Genomic DNA, 20,892 nt, shown 5'->3' with positions numbered 1-20,892 from the left:
GAACATGAAACAGATTACAACCTGTTTGTTAATTAAGTTATAAGACTGAAGTTTCAGATAAATAAATAATACATTTTCAGTAAAAAAAAAAAAAAAAAAATCGCAACAATCTACTTATAAATTCGTATCGGGATTAATCGGTATTGAATCGAATCGTAACCTATGAATCGTGATACGATTCGAATCGTCCGGTAGGCCTACTAGGCAATTCACACCCCGAAAGAAGACTAATTATCTTATTTTCTTAACATCTGTTTTTACTTTGGAAAGCAATGTCTGAAGTGAACCGGTAACATAATCAATTTCAAAAAGTTGACGAGTACAACATCAACCACCCAATATTTAATCACTATACAAATACGAAATACGTAATAAAGAACAATCACTGGTTAATAAACAGTAACCAGGGAAAAGTGCTTTTGTAATACGCTTAAGTGCAGAAATAAAATTTATCCAATTATTATCAATTCTAAAACTATTCAATAATGATAGCACTACCCGCAATCCAAATGAGGATAAGTGTTACATAGAGCAGATGAATGGACGGACGAATGTCTCCCCTGCAAAGGATTCCGTGACCCCCAAGTTTGAGAAGCGTCTCTCCCCATGACAAATGTCTCCAGAACGCCAATAAAAGCCCGACCCCGCGGTTGGCGTCCAAATCAATCCTCAACGTCGTTAGCGCCCTCTGAAAAACGGCAGAGCTGTAAAGGTAAATGATTTATTTGGGCAAGAACGAGCTGATGTTTTTGCAGTTGATCATCACCTTGGCCCGCGTGGCTCTCTCCCGCCCGCCCGCCATTAGGATTTCTGCTCCCGTCTCCAAATAATGATCTCCTAGGAGGCCCAGATATGACTGGAGACAGCCGATTACAGAGGAAAAGGCTACAATCGATGGATAATGAATGCCAATGAATCTCTTGCGCAGGAGGGGTGGGGGTGGGGGGGGGTGAGACACAGCATTGCGGGGGCATAAGAAGGCCGCCGGGCTTTGATTAATGTCTGGCGGTGCATGGTAACCGGGACATCCCATAATGCATTGCACAGAGCTGTCTGGAGACTTCATTTTCGTCTGCTTCAATCCCCCACCGAAACCCTCTCCATCCTCTCATACCTTTTTTTTTTTTTTTTTGCAACTTTTTGCCGACGTCTCCCAGCTGAGCGAGGCACTAATGGGACCATTAACAGTTTTGCCGCGGTCATTAATCAGCAGCTCTGATGCAGTCGGATCTCATTGTGCCGTCGCAAATAATTAGCAAAGGGAGTCTTTGTTGCCCTCGTTTCCGTTCACACTTGCTGCGACTTTAAAAAGCATCACAGCAGAATCTTGGACATGGTATCAGAAACTCAATTCATTTTACTTTTACAGATTAAAGGAACACAAGACTTATGAAAAACTAACCAGCTATTCTGTAAATTGGTTTATTTAAACTCTTCCCTGAAAAAAAATGCCAATTTATGTTGAGTAATTATGATTTTTACAGCTCTCTTTATGACTATTTTTGCGTTAAGTACTGTATCGGGCATTTTGAACAGTCACGTGATCATTGTGACATATCGCGTGCGTAAAATACACATTGAATGAATGACAACAAAGAACTCACGAGGAATTAGCGCGTCCCAGGGCGAACATTAAATGTGGAATTATGCCTTACAACAACAAAGAAGCACTTCTTCAAAAGCAGTACAGCCATGGAGGACACACCAAAGATTTGTTTCCAACCGAAAGTCGGATAAAACTGGCAGATCCTGCCGCTGGTGAGTCCAAGTGGATGGTAAACATCCGGATGACTTGTACTCTGCTTGGCTAATCTATATGTTGTGTGCTAAGCACACTTTAGCCCACATTAGGAGCGGCCACGCCCCACTAACCTTGCTTCCACCAATCACTGAGCGACATTGTGTTTGGGGCGGGATATGCAACTGTGACGAAACCAGGAAGCCAGCACCCACGCCGGAGCTAACAAACAAACCTAACATGGACGAATGGACGCTACAATTAATTCTGTTCTTGCAGAATTCTGATACTTCATCGCTTTAAAGATGCCAGAGATATTTTCACTTTTATTCTTTATACACAATGCTTAATCCAATACTGGAAAATGAGTTGTAAGTATTGTATCACTTCAAGAACTACAAGGTTACATTTTTTGGAATTCTTGTCACAATTTAGTACAGTTCGCCGGTTTCTTAACCATCAAATTCACCCGTTTTTAAAAGTTGTTTATTTCCCATCATCTTCAGAGGTAATGCATTAAATATTGTTTACATCCGAAGTTATTGAGTTACTAATGGCAACATTATTATTATTATTTTCTTCTTCCTTTCTGATGCTTAAAACATTCCCCAGGTCAGATTGGCCCAGGCAAAGTTTGGTTTCATGTTTCTGACAAATGAATGAAGCAGGAGGATTTCATCAGCAAATCATTTGAGAGGTAAGGCACTAAATTGTATGTAATGGAGCTCATAATGAGATCTGAAATTGTTGTACTTCTGTCACTTTCGTTAATTCAACACGTCTCAAATTAATCCAGTAACAGGAATACTGCTGTTGCTGAGAAACATAACAGGAGCGTTAGACAGCAAGACGTTGACAGGTAAGGCATTATGCTGCATTCGAGGATGGATTTTTCCCGACTTTGCAAGTGGAATTTCCGAGTTCAAGGGGGCGTTCCCGTACACACGTCCTGATTTGAACTCGGAAAATTCCGACTTCCGACCATCCTCGAATGCAGCATTAATTCAACACCTGGGGAGTTAAACTGAACACTTCAAAATTGTCTATATTGGTCCACACGAAATATAGATAAAACAACACTTTTGAAAGTGTTAACCATGTAACACTGAGATGGAGCTAAAATCATTCTGATTGTAATTGAAATTTAACAATAGCCAACACTGGTTGGTGTTGATTTTACACTACACTCAAAAACTAGTTATGTTCTGAGGTTGGATCCCAAAAACACAGACAACAAATAAGACCTGAACTATTTATTCACATCGAGAGGCGTGGAACAAACATGACTAGACGAGAAACAACGAGAGTTGCACAGAGGTACAGAGGTAATAATCTGACAAAAACACACACTATTCAGATATATAAACCATCCATCCATCCATCCATTTTCTTGACCGCTTATTCCTCACAAGGGTCGCGGGGGCTGCTGGCGCCTATCTCAGCTGGCTCTGGGCAGTAGGCGGGGGACACCCTGGACTGGTTGCCAACCAATCGCAGGGCACACAGAGACGAACAACCATCCACACTCACACGCACACCTAGGGACAATTCGGAGCGCCCAATTAACCTGCCATGCATGTCTTTGGAATGTGGGAGGAGACCGGAGTACCCGGAGAAGACCCACGCGGGCACGGGGAGAACATGCAAACTCCACCCAGGAAGGTCCGAGCCTGGACTCGAACCGGAGACCTCAGAACTGGGAAGCGGACGTGCTAACCACTCGACTACCGTGCCGCCTATATAAACCATATATATATATATATATATAAACTATTCTTATATAAACCACGAATCGATCTGACTGGCTGTGGCTAGACATGTGGGTAACAGGACTGACATAGTATTATCTGATTGGCAGATAAAGAGATTAAAGATTCCTGACATCACATAGCATCTTACCAGTTGAAACGATGCTGGTTGATGCTGGTTACATCAGTTCAAAACAGACACTTGACCTCGGGGTCATGACCCAAACATAACCCTTACATGACCCTAGTCACGACAGTAAGCATAACCCTTGCATGACCCTAGTCATGACACTAGTTACTTTTATTAACACTAGAAATGTTAATAACTAAATATTTAACTCTGAGTACAGAGTCAAATTAAACTTCCAATTCTCCCACCAATATTTTAACAAATCAAATGTGTTAAATTTCAACTTCCATCAGAGTGTTTTAACTACATCTCAGTGTAAAAAATGTAACACTTTCAAAAGTATTTTTTTAAATACATTTAGTGTGGACCACTTTTGAAGTGTAAAATTCTAAAAAGTGTTGATTTCAAATTGTCGATTTTACTGTGTATAACCAAAAAATTACAAAAGTTAATTTATCATATGTCTTTGCCTGATACAGAGTTAAACTGTATTGATATGTTTAGTCAAAATTGCAGTCTTGTTCTAAACTACTAAAACATGTATTTCAGCTTTTCTTTCAGCCTCACAAAATTCTCCCATCAACACCATTTCCCCGGCTAGTAGTGGACCTGAAGCGAAATGTGTTTAAAACCATATTTGATGGACAAATTAGGTTTTCCCCCCCTGGAGCAGCTAAAACGGTTAAATGTAAAATGGTTGAAATTGTGAGAATAGATCATTTCAAGTGGTCTTTATTGGCCCGGCTGCGCTCTTCGGAGGTCACAACAAGTGCACATAAAGCAATGCCGGGATGAATGGGGGGAATGGCTGGCATCAATATGACGCTAATGTCATTTGGTGACGCATCCTGGTCGTTACTGGGGCCGGCAAAGAGTGGTCCCCCCGCTCGCTCTAATGACCGGCATGTCAGGAAAACTAATGTTATTACAACGGCAATATTAGATAGAGCTGTTATTGCCGTGACAGACGTCGGGAGACGAGAGCAGTCAACAGATTTCTCATGGATTGCTTGCACTCGCCGGCTAAGAGCAGTTTCCATGACTTGCGCGTGTTACTTAGACTCTTTCATTTTTATTGGACGTTAAAGTACACATCTAGTGGAACCTCGTCCAGTTTTACAAACAATTCCGGCTTCACACAAAAAATTTCGTTGGAAAATTAGTGTCCTATTTTTTTCTATCTTACTATATTTTCACTTATTTCTATACTGCATTATACTTTTTTTTTAAACCACACAATGGGGAAAAATGTTTTGAGGCTGGAACAGAATTGCATTTATATTCATTTGAGAAACATTACCTGGAATTCTGAATGTTTTAGGTTTAAAACGGGTGAGTCTAGTCCAATCTCTAGTATAGCCTTGTCTAGTCTACACTAGTCCAGTCTGTAGTCCAGTCTCTACATTAGACTAGTCTAGTCCATTATCTAGTCTAGTCTAGTCTAACCTAATATAGTCTAGTCCAGTCTTAGTCTAGACTATTCTAGCCTTGTCCAGTCAAGTCTCTAGTCTAGTCTATTCTAGTCTAGTCTCTGGGCTACATTAGTCTAGTCCAGGATCTAGTCTAACCGTAGCTAGTCAATTTAGTCCAGTCTCTAGTCTAGTCTCGACTATTCTAGTCTTGTTTAGTCCATTCTCTATCCTAGTTTAGTCCAGTCGCTAGTCCAGTCTAGACTATTCTAGTCTAGTTCAGTCTCTAGTCTAGTTTAGACTATTTTATATCTAGTTTAGAATACTCTAGTCTAGTCTAACCTAATCTAGTCTAGTTTAGTCCAGTTTTAGTTTAGACTATTCCAGCCTTGTCTAGTCCAGTCTATTCTAGTCTAGTCTCTAGGTTAAATTAGTCTAGTCCAGGAGCTAGTCTAGTCTAACCATATCAAGTATAGTTTCGTCCAGTCTCTATTCTACTCTAGTCCTGTCGCTAGTCCAGTCTAGCCTATTCTAGTCCAGTTCAGTCTATAGTCTAGTCTAGTCTAGACTATTTTATATCTAGTCTGGAGTACTCTAGTCTAGCCTAGTCTAGTATAATCTGGTCTGGCCCAGTCTCTAGCCGAATACAGTCCTATCCAGTCCAGTCTATAACACAGTCGAGTCATATTCGGTTTATTTACTGAAGACTTCAAACTGACTGGGTGCGAGTTTGTGCATATGAGTGGTTGCTTGTCTTTTGGTACACTTTCATTAAAATGCTGTGAGGATCAGGAATTCCAGTCCAGTCCAGTAATTCTCTTGTCAAAAGTCACCTCAAGTTAACTGAAGATTTTAAGTTGTCCCATAACTGACAACTGGTACGTATTTTAACACACACGCAGCAGCCCAGCCATCTTGGATTTTCAGTTCCATTTGGAAATGCTTTCAGCCGTATGGGTTGTCATTATTTGACACTGAAGGATGAAAACGGAACAGAGTGCCCTTCTACCTGTCTGCCCGCAACTTCCCTTACGCCACTTTTTCCACTAATGGTGCTTTTATTTGTGCCGAGTTGTACCGCCTAAGGTTAAGCATCATCCCCACCCCCACCACCTACAATCCATTGTAATGGGTTTGCTTTTACTGCCATTTTTTTTTTTAAACCGACCTCCCAATTTGTTATTAAAGCGCATCATCTTTCTTTAGAGACGTGTCCGATTGGCAAGACGATGGCGTCCTCCGGTTCAAACTTGTCCTCGATCAATGCCACACGAGATGCTCGGCTCAAAAGAGCAACGTGGGAGTGACAAGCGAGCTGAGTGGATTTGTCTTCAGTGCAGTTTACGTGAGAGGAAGACCTCGTCCATGTACTTAAACTGTCGACTGTAATGGCGTCCAACAAGCAATTTGAAGGTAACATGTTTTTCTAAATGAAAGCAAAGTCCACTCTGTGTTTTTTAGGATGTTAAACCAGCCATGTGAAAAGCACTTTTGCTCTGTCGCCTCATTTTCGAGATAAAATATGGATTCGCCCTTTGACTGCCCATTATTTCTACATTTTTTTGTTTTGGTTTCAGGTACAACAATCTCTAAATGGCACACGTACAAGCAAACATTTCCAACCATTTTGTGCGTCTCCAGACAAATCCATCCCAATTTGTTTCTGTCCAATTAATAAAGATTCCGCAGACTCTCCCCACCCTCTCTTTCTTTAGTGACATTTAAAAAAAAACAGCAGTAATTCTCTGAAGGCCCAAGGAGCCTTTTCGATATTTTCCAACCTTTTACATCTCAGAAGCAGAAGGAGAAAAGTGTGCGAAAAGGAGAAGGAACAAAGTGCAAAAGCATCATTAGGATTTTTTTCAATGTCGTCCTTGCAGGTAATTACGCACGGCAAGAAATTTCAAAGGGAGACGGGGTGTTGCTTGACTTCAAAAAAAGAAAACCTCGGTGGTCCTCTTCTTTCCCTTTTTTTGTTGATGAGGTGGATAATGAGCCACCTGTCTTTGCCGAGTCCTGCGATATTTCACTCAGCGTTTCATCTTTTTTGGAGCGTGGGGAATAAAACGCTGAGTGGAACGACGGCACGCAAAAAAAGGCGGAAAAGGAACACCGGCCTCTCTCGGTTTATTTGTTAAAAATGCTCAACAGACAATGCGATTGGAGATCGGATGTTGACTGACTGGCGAAATGGCTGCCAGTCGTTTCTTTCTGACTCACAGATCTCAAATTCAGCTGAGATCAATTGTCTTTTCAAACGACGTCCTACTGCGCAATTGCAGATGATTTTCTGCCAGCCTTTTTTTTTTTTTTTTTTTTTTTAGCTTAAACTGATTTTAATTCAAGTGAATAAAAACCCTCCCACACCAGCTTTCCTGGGATATGACGACCCTTGTGTCATTTGTCTGCTTGCACATTTGGAAGGCCTTCTTAAGAAGACTTAAATACTGTAACAACTATTGCCTAGGTCCATTCCACCCTCTAATTTTTTTTTAGTTTGCTTCTCTTGAAGCAAATTCTCTGCAGTGCATGAATATGCCAATGCCCAGACAGGATCCAGCCTGGTCAGCTCTACAGGTGGTCCTTGCCACCAACAAAACTCTTTTGAAGCCGCTGACCAGGTGACAAAGGAATTTATGCGTCTGCCAAAGGAGTGTATTTCCAGCAGTCTGCTCGGAGCCCGAACAAATGGCTCCAATGGTTTGGAATACACAAATGACCGATCAAAGGAATGTTCATGACTTCTTATCAATCACAAAAGGATACTCTGGCGCCTCGCCCTTCCTGGAACGTCTAGATGGAGCAACAACACCTCCAAGTGGCGAAACTTGGAACTATCCTTAGTGACAATTCACATAAGTAACCGCATTTTACACATTTATATCATGATAATTCTTGACAGACAACTGAACTACGAATGATTCATGTTATATCTTTGTGTGTATGAACATCCTATTTCATGTGTACTCCATAAAGAATGAAAGATAATCAATGTCTCTCAGTTCAGTCAGATTAGACAAGTAGAAGTTACCTCACAAGTTAGTTTATGATGCATTAATTACAATGTGTGTTAAACGGGTTGTGTGGGAAAACTGATTTGCCAGACTGACCAAATTTAATGCCAAATTATTAATCTTTTTAATAATTTTCCTCTGAGAGTCTGCGCGAGCGAACAGAAGGGTGTGCCTTCACCTGCTCGCCCCACCCAGAGACTATAAAAACACGAGCAGACCACTGCCCGTTCTCTTCTCTCTTTTTTTTTTTTGCCCACTCTTTTGCCCTCCTGCTCTCTTGCCTGTTCCTGCTCTCACAAGCCTCTTCCAAAAACTCTGGCCCGACTTGCAAGTGGGCCAGCCAGGCTGCTCGAACTCTTTTGTCTAAGAAACTTGCAAACCACGTGGCTTTTTCTTTCCTGGCAGTATCCGTTAACGAGATCGGATCCTCGCGCCACGCCACGCCAAAGCAAGTGCAAACTGCAACGCTGACTAAAGACTCTTTTGGTTTTTTTTTGTTTATTTTTTTTTGTTCCACTATCGGTGCTTACCCGCCCGACCTTCGCGGCCCCGGGGTACACTTGCAACGTACCCCGGACTCAAGGTTGCGCACCTCAGCCGCTCAGCACCTCAACTGCTAGTCGGTGGTGCCCCGCCGCGGTGCTAGCTCACCTCCAACGGCTGGCCTTCCCCGTACGCAGGCGCGTACTGACCGAGCTGCAACACCTGAGCTCGGACAGCTGCCCAGCAGAACCAACCTCGGCGAGGATCAACCTCGCCGGATCGCCGACCAATCAAGGCACGAGCCGCGCAACGACGCCAGGCCCCTTTGCGGCTTCCCCGTGCTCACCTGTGGAATAATTTTTCTTTTTATTTTTTTTCTTGCCTTTTTCAACGAACATTGACTATTTTTTTCCCCCTTGTCAAAAAGGCCGCCACTTCTGTTCGTTGCTACGCAACTCCAGGGCTCGTAAGTGCGCTTGATTTCTACCTCGGCGTATCCACTGTGTGCCACTTACGTTTGAAACATCACAAATCTGGCAGGTCAAATTTTCTCTTTTCCCTGTTTCTTTATTCATTCGCATTCCTTCCTTATTTTTCATTCGCTTTATTTTATTTCTTTTCTTCTGACGGTAGAATAGTTAGATAGGCAGTATTTTGATTCTGTAGTGTAGCAATCGTGAATAAATGCATGTTTTATAAACTTTATTCCGCCTAAGTCATCTGTGTTTCCGAGTGGATTATTATTCTTTTGTTAGTACAACGAACCACTGAATATCGAGTGTGGCGACTTTAGATTATCAATGACTGATGAAAGAAGGATTTTGGTCGTTGTTTGCTCCTGTTAATACAAAGCAAAAACAAACGTGGTGCCCCAGAGGTTATTGAGGTAAATACAATTTACCTCTGTAACGTCCAGATTATTAATTCGTCCAAAAGACGACCCAATTATCGCTACATAATGGTGCCCCGTGTGAGGCTACAAAACATAAGAAGATCCACTCGAAAACACAAGACTTTGGACGTGAAAAGTAAAACGCATTTCACGTAGTGTACCTAATCATTTGTCTCTGTGCAAAAAGGTAAACATTTCTTCTTACATAGAACTGCACTGACTTTCCCCTTCAGCTTTGAATCGAGCGTCTGGTTAGCCGCCATCTTGCGTGTGTTACCACGGAGTGACGTGCTATAAGTAAACGAGAGTAACGGGATTGATTGTTGGAATAAAAGTAAGAGCCGGTCACCGTTTGAAAAAAATAGTGGCTTGTATTTGAAAACGTACGTGATAGAACTCGAGTTGTGCAACTTTTAAATTTCAGCTGGCTGAATTTGAAGTTGTTTGTCTTTGTGTTGTTGTGTTTCCGGAAATTGTGGGAAGTCACGTGACAGCCTACGTGCGTCGCGTTGACCCGACTCGAGTTACGTGCTTAGGAGTAGCTAACCGCGAGCAACGTAAACGACGTCCGAGTCACTTTCCCCGTGTTCCTCCTACACCTAGCTTGTGGGAGAAGTTTGAGTCGTGACTGAGCTTTTGTAGCCGCCGACTCAAAGTTTCAGCTCGTGGCGAGCGGATTAACAGAGCGCTAAGACGTTAGCTGCTTACCTGTACCGTGTACGCATTTCCACAAGGTGGCGCCATAGTCCTTGTGAAGAGCTGTGTGGCTCGTGGAGGCGTGGTTGAGTACCTCCCCCTCCCTTCTCATTGGCGAGTTTGAGCCACGCCTGTAGACGCCCCGAAAGGGAGCGGGTCTCGCAGGTTGTCAGCTGTCAGACAGCGTTTGAGCTGTCAATAGACAACTGACCCCCCCACTGCTGCTTTAACGCCGGTGGTCCTTGCTCCGCGATAATTCTGATTCAATGTCACTTCACATTGCTTTTTGAATTGTTTTCCGTGTCGAGCGTTGTACTTAGTGAGTGTCGTCACCGTTAGTACACAAGGATAATAAAAAATTTATCCACGTCCGATTAAACGCAGTTGTAGGCTTAATTGACTGTTTGCGTCTAAGGATTATAGTAATAGCTGACCGCATTCTAGCCTTTTACGCTGCCTAGCGTGAGAGTAATTACGGGTGCATCAACAAAACATACTGCTGGGTCAAATTAATACAAAGGAACTATTTACACTATTGTGTTTTTCTTTTTTTCCTCTTTTTTTTTCGTATTCCCTTTTATCCAGTTTCATACTAGGCTAACTAGCTATATTCTTGACGTAACATTCCACTTAATTTCAGGTTTTGTGTTTGTTTAGTTGGTTTGGTAGACCTAGTACTATTATTATTATTTTCTTCCCTTTTATTTGTTTTCTTCTCATTTTTATCCATTATTTTTAACTTTGTTGTTTTTGTTTGTTCTTTTGTTTTTGTTTTTCGGTTGTGTCTAGTTAATAAGAAGGTGTGAGTTCGAATGAGCTATTATTAGAGAGGCAGCTCTAATATTTCTGTATAGTTCTGCAGTTTTTGTGTCCCAAAAACCCCGTCCACAGGACATTTGCATGAAACTGTACTGACACTGTAACCAGTCATTTGACTAAGACTATTAACCCCTTTTAAGTTTATTTCCCCCTTTTTCTGTTTTATTGTTTATTTAATTTAATTTTAATTTCAACTTTTAACTCGACTTCCAAAAAAAAAAAATTTTTTTGTTTGAATTTTTTTTTTTTGATTTAGCTTTTGGGATTGACCGCTGTAACATTTTAGAGTTACCCTGTCCCTCGTTTAAGCTATTCTTTGCTGAGTGAGTCAAGTTGAAGTTAGTATTATTATTATTTTATTTTATTTTATTTTATTTTGCTTTATTTATTATTTTATTTTTTGTTGCCGTTTGTTTTTGTTTGTTTTGATAACTGGAATTGATTTCTCCCAACTATAGTGTAAGCTGTGGGTTGCATAGCCCACTACAAATCTTTTGCTTTTGTGGCAATTCCCCTTTTGATAATTTGAACCCAGTGTGTATTGTTGACGATAATACTTGATAGCGGTAGTTAGCTAACTGCGTACGCTGATTAACTAACTATTAAACGCTAGTACAAGTGTGATCGTTTAAAAAGCTATTGACAATATGGCATCACTCCGAGAGACTCCCAGCCCCTGTGAGAACCTAGATACCTTGGCTCAACTGGTGCAGAAGCTGACCAAGGACTTCTTACCTGGATACGCTGAGTCTATTAGGGATGCGGATGTCAATACGCTAAATGATAACCTCGCGCAGCTCATGAGTGACGCTGAGACCAAAGCCCCAAAGGACAAGTCACTCATTCGAATGCTCGGATGTCTGACTTTGAACCTTGCCGCACACTTGAAGTTGAGCGATGCCGAGGACTGTCAAGTGAAACACCAACTTGACATGGCACAACAGCAGAGCCGTGATGCCACGGCACAGCTTGAAGCCGCCCACGACCGAGTGAAGGTCATGGAGACCCAGCTGGATGACGTTAAAGCGCAGCTGGATGAGGCAGAAGCCCGCGCAGATGCGGCGCTAGCCGAAAATCTGGGCAGTGATGCAGATGAGTCTGCTTTCACTCCCGACTCCCATCAAAAGATTGGTGAGTTAACCCAAGCTCTCGCGACCGTCGAAGAGACAAATCGAGAGCAAGAAAAACTGCTGAGATCCGCGGCAAATGAAATTCACAAACTAAAAGCAGAGGTGACTGACTTGACTGAACGACCGTCAAAAGACCAACTTCGGCTAGCAGAAGCTAATTACTTTCGGGTTAGTTCGTCGCTAGCTCAGTCAACCGATGAAGTGAAGCGCCTCCAAGTTCAGGTACAGACCTTTAGGGAGGAACGTAATGCCGAAGTGGACCGCTCAGATGACCTGCGAACTAAATTAGCATTGACTGAAGCCGAGGTTACCCGCCTCCGACAATGCCAGCAGGAATATGAGGCAGAGTTAGCTCATATTAAACATGAGTTGCAACGCGCGCAGCAGTTGAATGAGGTCTCCCGAGGAGCCTCCCGGCCGGGAGCTCCACCCCCGCACAGACCTCCTGATCCCAGAGCCACAGCACCACAGCTCAAACTGTCACCTGAGTCCGGAACCGCCTGGAGGACGCCGCCGGTGACCACCGCCGCTTTAGGCCTGGCACCGCCGATGGCCGCCTCCCCACACGCTTTAGGGCCATCAGGTGATGACAGTTTCCAACGTGGACCCATGTCGACTCCCCCGTTGGAGGGACAAATGGGCGTGGCCTGGAAAGATTTGGACAAGCTGGCTCGAAACATAGCAAAATTCGAACCGAAACCAGGGGGGTCCCACAACACAACAGAGTATTTGAAAGACATCAACTATCATCTCCAGAGGTTCCCAATGGCAACCGTGGAAGATAAGTTGTACTTGATCAAAATGACGTCCAGCCGAGCAGTCAGCAGACTGCTGGAACGGCAGCCCGCTGATGTGTTGTCTGACCCCTTTGCACTGCACAAAGCCATCTCACGCGAGTTTGACGGTTCTCCTGGGTTGTCGGGCATGGAAGTTGCCATGTTCGTCAAACAGGGAAAGCAGGAGTCTCCTCAGGCTTTCTATAGTCGTCTTCGCGATGCCTACTTTGGGACTCGTAACGAGCCCAACATGGAGGAAGATCCTGGTTTTAAAACATTGTTTGTCCGAAACCTCCAACAAAACCTTAACCACTATTTGGGACTGGCTTTGTGTCCTGAGACACTGAATAGCTCGCAGCTACGTGACTTAGCAGCTAGGGGCTATGCAAAGCTAAAATTATCCGCCCCCAAGGTAGGCGACGCAGGAATTTATAAAGTGGACGTGGGTCCTCCTTCAGAGCTGGAGGGAGCTTGCTCCTTTGCTCCGAGGGAAGACCAGACTAAATCAAAAAAGTCAAAACAGTCCCGCGCCCCGCGAAACCGGAAACCGCGCTCCAAAACAGACTACTCGCGTGACGAGAAATCGGACGGAGAAAAGCAAGCTGACGACCGCCGGCGCTCCAAATTTGCTAAAGGTAAGCCCGATTCGCGCTATCATCCAAAACGTGATAAAGTCGAACGCGCGCCAGCAACCGATTCCTACCGTGAGTCCCGGAACCGCCAAGCCGACTCCGAGACTGACCACAACGCAGTTGCCGACGGCATATGGAAGGCACTCCTGAAATCGTCAAAAGACTCGTCAAAAGACCCGCCTTTATGACTAACCGACGGCCGGATGCCCACTGAAGTGACCCACCAACAGAGGTCACCAGAGGGGCCTCCAGTAGCCGACACTCAGACACCGACTAAACTGCCTTCTGACTCAACAATATTGGTACTGCAGGCTGATCCAAATACAGCAGACCCGCATGTATCGCGATCAACCGATGACGTGAGACCGTTCCAACAGCTTTTAGGTGATCTCACCACCAGGGGGATAGCTCGTAAATTCTATCTGAGCGTCACCCTGGAGCGAGCTCTAACCTACGAAGCCCTTGTAGATCCCGCCGCAGACATCACGGTGATGTCCAACACGGTGTTCGAACAACTCCGCTCCGCGTCACAAGCTAACAGTCGACCGCTCCGCCTACGGCGGTGCCCACTCACCGTTAGCGCATTCTCACCTACTAACACAAAGCTGGAATCTGTCGCGATGGTACACTGGTCCATTGGCCCCATGGAATTCATTCATCCAGTCTATGTGGGACCCATTGAGTCAGTCCCCCTTCTTATTGGCCAAGACCTGTTGTTCCGCTTCCAACCCATCATAGACTACCAGAGACTCCAGATTTGGGCCCAGGTGCGGCAGGCCCTGCCGACATTTCCTTCGGGCCCTGACCAGGCTCAGCTCTGCACTGTGACTCGGGCGCAGCCACCCCACGGGGAAGCAGACGCCCCCACAGGGAGCTGGGACACGACACAGTCCAAGGCAGGACCCCTCGCGTCCCCGACAAAGGACCGGCTGAGAAGCCACGACACCTTTCTTTGTGACCTTGACCCACCCCCGCCTGATGCAGGGTACGCCCCGCGCATCATCGGAGGTGTCCACGTGCAAGGTGCACCTGTTCTTGACGCCGTCCTCGCCTTGTGGGCTGACAAATCAGCCATTTCTGCAGCATTCGCTGACAACTTGCGAGATCTTGACCCAAACATTCTTTTCGTCTCCAAGTCTTGCCGGTTTCCGTTGAACACGGAACCTCCTCTCACAATAACCGCAGTGGGCGTGTGCGCTTTAAACCTTCAGTGGAAGCAACACTCACTGACCCACTACTTCTTGGTTGTCCCGGATGCGCCTCACACCCTTTTCGTGGGTGCAGATTTGCTTGTTCGTCTTGCCGCCCAGGTGGACACCATCAACAACGTGCTGTGGTCCCTCACCAACTCGGAACCTCTAGCTTGTGTTCCCAGTCTTCCAAACATGAAGTCCGGACAGACCGTCCCAGATGCTTGCGAAGTCTTAAATGAGGATGAAGTGATCGCTCCGGCGACCACGATCAACATTCCGGTTCGCTTGGTGACACGAGCTAACCAGGTCTTGAATGCTCGCTCCGCTTTCTTCCAACCTTCTTCGGAGTTCATGAACCTGTCGTTACTCTTGGAGGCCACGCCCATCGTGGACGCCTCCCTCACCACTCTGATCTTGGTTCACAACCCCCTTTCGTACGACGTTCGCATACCAAAAGCGACCCGTCTGGGCCTGCTCATCCGTTCCGACTTCCACGACTTCACTCTAACGGTGCCTGTGGTTGGACACATCCCATCGGACTTGTTCTTGACTGAAGACACCGGTGGCCGAAGACTCACCAGGCCATCTCAGCTTGTTACGGTCAACCCTGCCGGTCCCACCAACGATGAAGACATCGTCCGAGTGGACCTGGGGACAGACCAACAACTGGTGATTTATGCCTTGAGCGCGTTGCCTCCAACGCCCTCCAGCATTCCCTCTGGAAACCCAGAGAGACCTCAACCAACCACGACTCCAAATGGGGACCTTCAACCGTACCCAGAGTTCGAGGCGCACCTCCAAGAAGTTCTGCACCGCGCCGACGCGCTCCGGTCCGAACAGGACCGCGAACATTTGCGCACCGTGTTAATGAAATACACACCCTCTTTTGCCAAGGACTCTTTGGATTGCGGGTTGACGGCACTACATGTAGTCCGCATCCCGACTCAGCCCGGCGCTCCTCCAACTTTCGTGCGCCAGTACAAGATTCCGATAGCTTCTTACGAACCAGTACAGAAGACTATCGACGCCATGCTGGAAAAGGGCATCATTCGCCCCTGTAACAGCACCTATTCGGCTCCATTGTGGCCAGTCTTGAAGCCAAACGGTACATGGAGACCAACCATTGACTATCGCAAACTGAACCAACAGGTTCCTCTTTCGCGATGGCCCATGACACAACTTGAACAGGAACTTCCCAAGGTTCGAGATGCCAAATTCTTCACCACCATCGATGTGGCTTCGGGGTTCTGGACGATCCCCGTAGATCCCAGGGATCAATACAAGTTGGCATTCACCTTTGGCAACAAACAGTATACTTTCAACCGGTGTCCATTCGGCTACGCCAACTCGCCAGCCGAATTTAACATCTTCCTCAACAAGGCGTGCCCTGATGCCGCCGCCAGGGGCAACCTCATTTATGTCGATGACATTATGATGAGGAGCTCCTCTTTGGATGACCATTTGATGGAAATCGACCACGTTCTTGGACAGCTGTCTTCTGCAGGTGCCAAACTGTCCCTCCTGAAAGGTCAGTGGTGTCGCACGAAGGTCAACTACGTGGGGATCTTGGTTGGGCCGAACGGGATTGAACCACAATCCAGCCGTATTCAAGGCCTTCTTGACATCAAAACCCCCACCGATGTGTCAAAATTGCGCAGCTTCCTTGGCGTGTGCAACTATTCGCGCCAGTTCATTGAACACTTTGCTGACATAGCACGCCCTCTTACTAACCTGCTGAAGAAAGACACGCCCTTCGATTGGGGTGACGAACAAAACAACGCGATGAATATGCTAAAACAAAAGCTGGGCTCCGCTCCCTGTCTCGCGTACCCCGATAGCAACAAGGAATTTTTCTTGGAAGCAGGATTCTCCGACCATTGTTTGAGTGCGGGTCTATACCAAATGTACGACCAGGATAAACGCGTCGTGGCGTACGCCAGTAAAACGTTGAACGGCCCTGAGTTGAAATACTCCGACTGCGAAAAAGCCCTGCTTTCCACAGTATGGGCAATCAAACATTTCTCAAACTACATTGGATGTCAAAAAGTAACGATTGATACTAACCATCATCCGGTTACTTTTCTTAACAACCAACGCATTCGAGACGGTGTCGTAACGAACGCGCGCATTGCCGGCTGGCTTATGGCGTTACAAAGTTACGATGTTCGAGTCCGGTACGCGAAAAACGCAAAGTTACCGCTGGGTACCGATCTAGCGATTTGCCAGAACTGTGTGTCAACTTACCCGACCCCGCCAACAGACGTCGCCGTGGCACCGATGCCGGAATTCACGCGTCACCGCTATTTTGAGGAACATGTCTGCAAAGACATGCCTACAGCTTACGTGGATGGCTGCTCTTACCACCACCAAACCCAGCTGCAGGCTGGGGTGGGCATCGCTTGGGTCAATGACACACCGTGCAAACCACTGCAATTCCAATTGGGCCCCCACTCTTCTCAATATGCGGAAATCGCTGGCATCCTGATTACACTCAAATTGGCAGTTGGAAACGGTGTCGCGGTGCTGGTTATCTGCACTGACTCAAACTATGCCCGCCTCGCCTTCACCTGTCATCTACCGGTGTGGCGTCGAAATGGTTTCCTTACGTCAGCGAAGAAACCCGTTAAACACCGCGACCTCATCTTGACATGCGACCATTTGGTTTCCTCCAATGATATGCATGTCTATTGGAAAAAGGTCCGGGGACACTCAAAAGTCCCAGGACCTGACAAACATTTTAACGACCTAACGGACACGTTAGCCAAACAAGGGGCCCTCAACGGGACTCCTTGGACATTTGATATAGCTTGGTTGCCCACCCAGCCCACCCTGGAGGTCCACGTTCTCACGCGCCGCCGCGCTGCGGCCGCCGCTGAGTCTCGCGACGCCCCCACACAAACCCCTACGGGGCCCGTGACGTACGTACCGCCCGTCCGAACCTCCGACTTGGTCGCCCAACAGGCCGGCGACCCCGCGCTTTTCAAAATAATTCAGCACCTTTCTGATCCTGTCGCCAACCCCGTGTCGCCTGACGCGTTGAGTGACGACAGCGACCTCAAAGACTTGCTCTCCGTGCTGCAAAGGCTGCGTCTCGTTAAAGGCCTTCTGGTTTATGACTCCGCGTCTCCGCCTGCCCTGCGGTTGGTGGTTCCACGGAGCCAAAGGGGGGTCTTGCTAACATACGCCCACGACGCGCCTTATGCAGGCCACCGCGGATTCAAGGCCACTGTCACCGCACTACAACAGGTGGCATACTGGCCGCGCATGCATAATGATGTAGCAACCTACATCAAAGGATGCCTGGTTTGCTGCCAGTTTCAGCCAGCAAACCCGAGTCACCGAGCACCACTCCAACAGAAAGGAGTCAACTTCCCATGGTCTGATCTCCAAATTGATTGGGTGGGACCACTGGTCAGATCTCTGAGAGGGAACAAATACTTTCTTACAGTAGTTTGCGCGTTCACCAAGTGGGTAGAATGCCTGCCTGCTCCAAACGACACCGCACACACCACTGCATGCCTGCTGATGAACCACGTGTTCTCCCGTTTTGGGTTGCCCTCACGGGTTAACTCAGACAGGGGAACCCACTTCACAGCCGAGGTGATGCAACAACTTTGGCAAATGCTCGGAATCAAGGCCCAGTTGCATATTAGCCATCACCCGCAGTCATCAGGACAGGTGGAGCGGACTAATCGCACCGTGGTAAATTTGCTGAAAAAGTTTGTTGTTTCCAACCATCGGGACTGGGACACCCGACTCCCACTGATCCTCATGGCAATTCGAGCCACCCCTCACGAATCCACAGGGGTGGCCCCTTTTGAAATGATGACCGGACGGCGAATGACGCTCCCCCTGCACCTGATGTACCAGCCAGGCGAAACAAACCTAGCCACGGCATACACGGCCTCCCAGTACGTGGAGGACTTGCAAGCCCACCTCCGAGCCACGTTTGCATTTGCCCAACAACGGCTTAAGCAAAGTGCAGAAGGTCAGAAAACCTACTACGATAGGAAAGCCTCACAAACCGAGTTTGAAATAGGTGATCGAGTATGGTATTACTTGTTCGCGCAACCAAATGCTAATACTCCGCGTGCCCAGAGGGGCATCGCCCGAAAATTTCTTCCCCGGTGGTCAGGACCACATGAAATCGTCGACAAACTGTCACCCGTCGCCTATCAAATTAGGATGAATAAAGGACGTCAGGGGGACCAACTGAGATGGGTCCACCGAAACCAGATCAAAAGTCACTGCGGGTTTGAACGTCTGAGAACGCGATCGAGCGAATCTCAGGACCAGCATACGTGCGGAACTGACAAAGGGGGGTCACCAGCCGACTCCGAGTCAGCGACCCAACCGCCACCTTCGACAGACGTGCCAAATTCCGCCGACCGACCTCGCTGACTACGATGTTTGAAAGTATCACACGTGCAAAAGGGGGGTCAACACCCCGCTGCACCTACCGAACCCCTCAGTGATACCATACCGAGCGACGCTAATCCGCTTATCTTTGTTGATTGCGAGAGGTTAGTATACTGTGTTTTGCTACTTATTTGCAGACGCTTGGTGCAACACTTAAGGATACGGTCCTAGCTGTAACACCGATAGCATTATGCAGAACTAGACTAGACAACTACAAAATGATTTGCAACTCAAATTCAAAAGATTATGTACACTCAAGGTGTTATGATACTTATGAATGGTATGCTGCGTGAAATCAGTTTTTGCTAGCCATGAAAAGCTCCCCCGTACTTAAGGCCTTCAAAAGCAGGTCAGAGTACTCTTTTTAAAGCGTTAGTGAGTCTAGCTAATCTAACTAAGCCCCTTTGCCTTCCTTCCCTTAGTCTAGCGCAACTGCCAAGGATACTCTGATTTATTTTTTTTTTTTCCTTCCTTTTGCTCCCTTTTCTCCCCTCCTCCCTTTCTTTCCCTTTTCCCTTCAGTTATTCTTGGATAACGCACGACTTTTTGGGTGTTTAATTACGCCATAGGAAGACGCGATAGCTAAGTACCTAGCAACGATAGTGTCGCGCTAACCGACCTAAGACTTTTTTTTTTTTGACGAACACCCCCAGGGGTGGAGATTTGCACCGACACGCAGGTGCCTGAGACAACCTCCCCGTCTTTATAAGAGAGTTATGGCCTGAGTATAGTCCCGGGTTTTTGAGTTTTAGAAGGCGACAGCCTCTTTTCTCGTTCTCTCTCTCTTTTCTTTAATTTGCTGTTCGTTTCCCCTAGTTACTCATAATATGATACTAGCCTTATAGCCTTAGGAAAAGTTTTCTTCCTTTTCTTTTGTTTGGAATTTCGCGTCTTGCGTCTTTCCCAGGCCCGCGCCTGTTTTGGGACCCGAGTCCCTCAGTTAGCTGACACAGTACCAAGTTAGACACACTGTTAACTGAATACACATAGAGACACATTGAAAACACACAGACGTACCCTGCATACACATAACCAGGCAGAGGTTAGGGAAAAGTGGCACCAGTGGTATGTCTTGAGTGTTGCAGCAGAGCGTGAGTGGGACTCCGGCCGTCTGACCGTGGCCTGGACCCTGGCCACGCATCATCTGGACCCGCCAACCTGGACATCCTGAAGATTCATCCCGCTTGACGAAGGGGGGTCTGTAACAACTATTGCCTAGGTCCATTCCACCCTCTAATTTTTTTTTAGTTTGCTTCTCTTGAAGCAAATTCTCTGCAGTGCATGAATATGCCAATGCCCAGACAGGATCCAGCCTGGTCAGCTCTACAGGTGGTCCTTGCCACCAACAAAACTCTTTTGAAGCCGCTGACCAGGTGACAAAGGAATTTATGCGTCTGCCAAAGGAGTGTATTTCCAGCAGTCTGCTCGGAGCCCGAACAAATGGCTCCAATGGTTTGGAATACACAAATGACCGATCAAAGGAATGTTCATGACTTCTTATCAATCACAAAAGGATACTCTGGCGCCTCGCCCTTCCTGGAACGTCTAGATGGAGCAACAACACCTCCAAGTGGCGAAACTTGGAACTATCCTTAGTGACAATTCACATAAGTAACCGCATTTTACACATTTATATCATGATAATTCTTGACAGACAACTGAACTACGAATGATTCATGTTATATCTTTGTGTGTATGAACATCCTATTTCATGTGTACTCCATAAAGAATGAAAGATAATCAATGTCTCTCAGTTCAGTCAGATTAGACAAGTAGAAGTTACCTCACAAGTTAGTTTATGATGCATTAATTA

General features: G+C 46.2%; 1 long non-coding RNA gene across 3 annotated transcripts in view; it reads left to right on the top strand.

The window, feature by feature from the left end:
* Window positions 1-962: 962 nt before the first annotated feature.
* The window catches only part of LOC144030980 (uncharacterized), a 42,984-nt gene continuing 23,054 nt past the window's right edge, over window positions 963-20,892 (top strand). Inside the window, exons 1-4 of one of the 3 annotated variants that reach the window (XR_013287397.1) lie at window positions 963-2,435; window positions 2,535-2,597; window positions 6,232-6,438; window positions 6,603-6,720. This is a non-coding gene — a long non-coding RNA (uncharacterized LOC144030980). Of the gene's footprint in view, window positions 2,598-6,231; window positions 6,439-6,602; window positions 6,721-20,892 lie in introns of those variants that run through there. The other 2 variants (XR_013287396.1, XR_013287398.1) reach the window with 2 other exon arrangements.

Source organism: Festucalex cinctus, chromosome 11 (genome assembly GCF_051991245.1).
Source record: "Festucalex cinctus isolate MCC-2025b chromosome 11, RoL_Fcin_1.0, whole genome shotgun sequence".
NCBI lineage: Eukaryota > Metazoa > Chordata > Actinopteri > Syngnathiformes > Syngnathidae > Festucalex > Festucalex cinctus.
The sequence above is the reverse complement of the archived record's forward strand: the minus strand, read 5'-3'. Positions and strand labels throughout refer to the sequence as shown.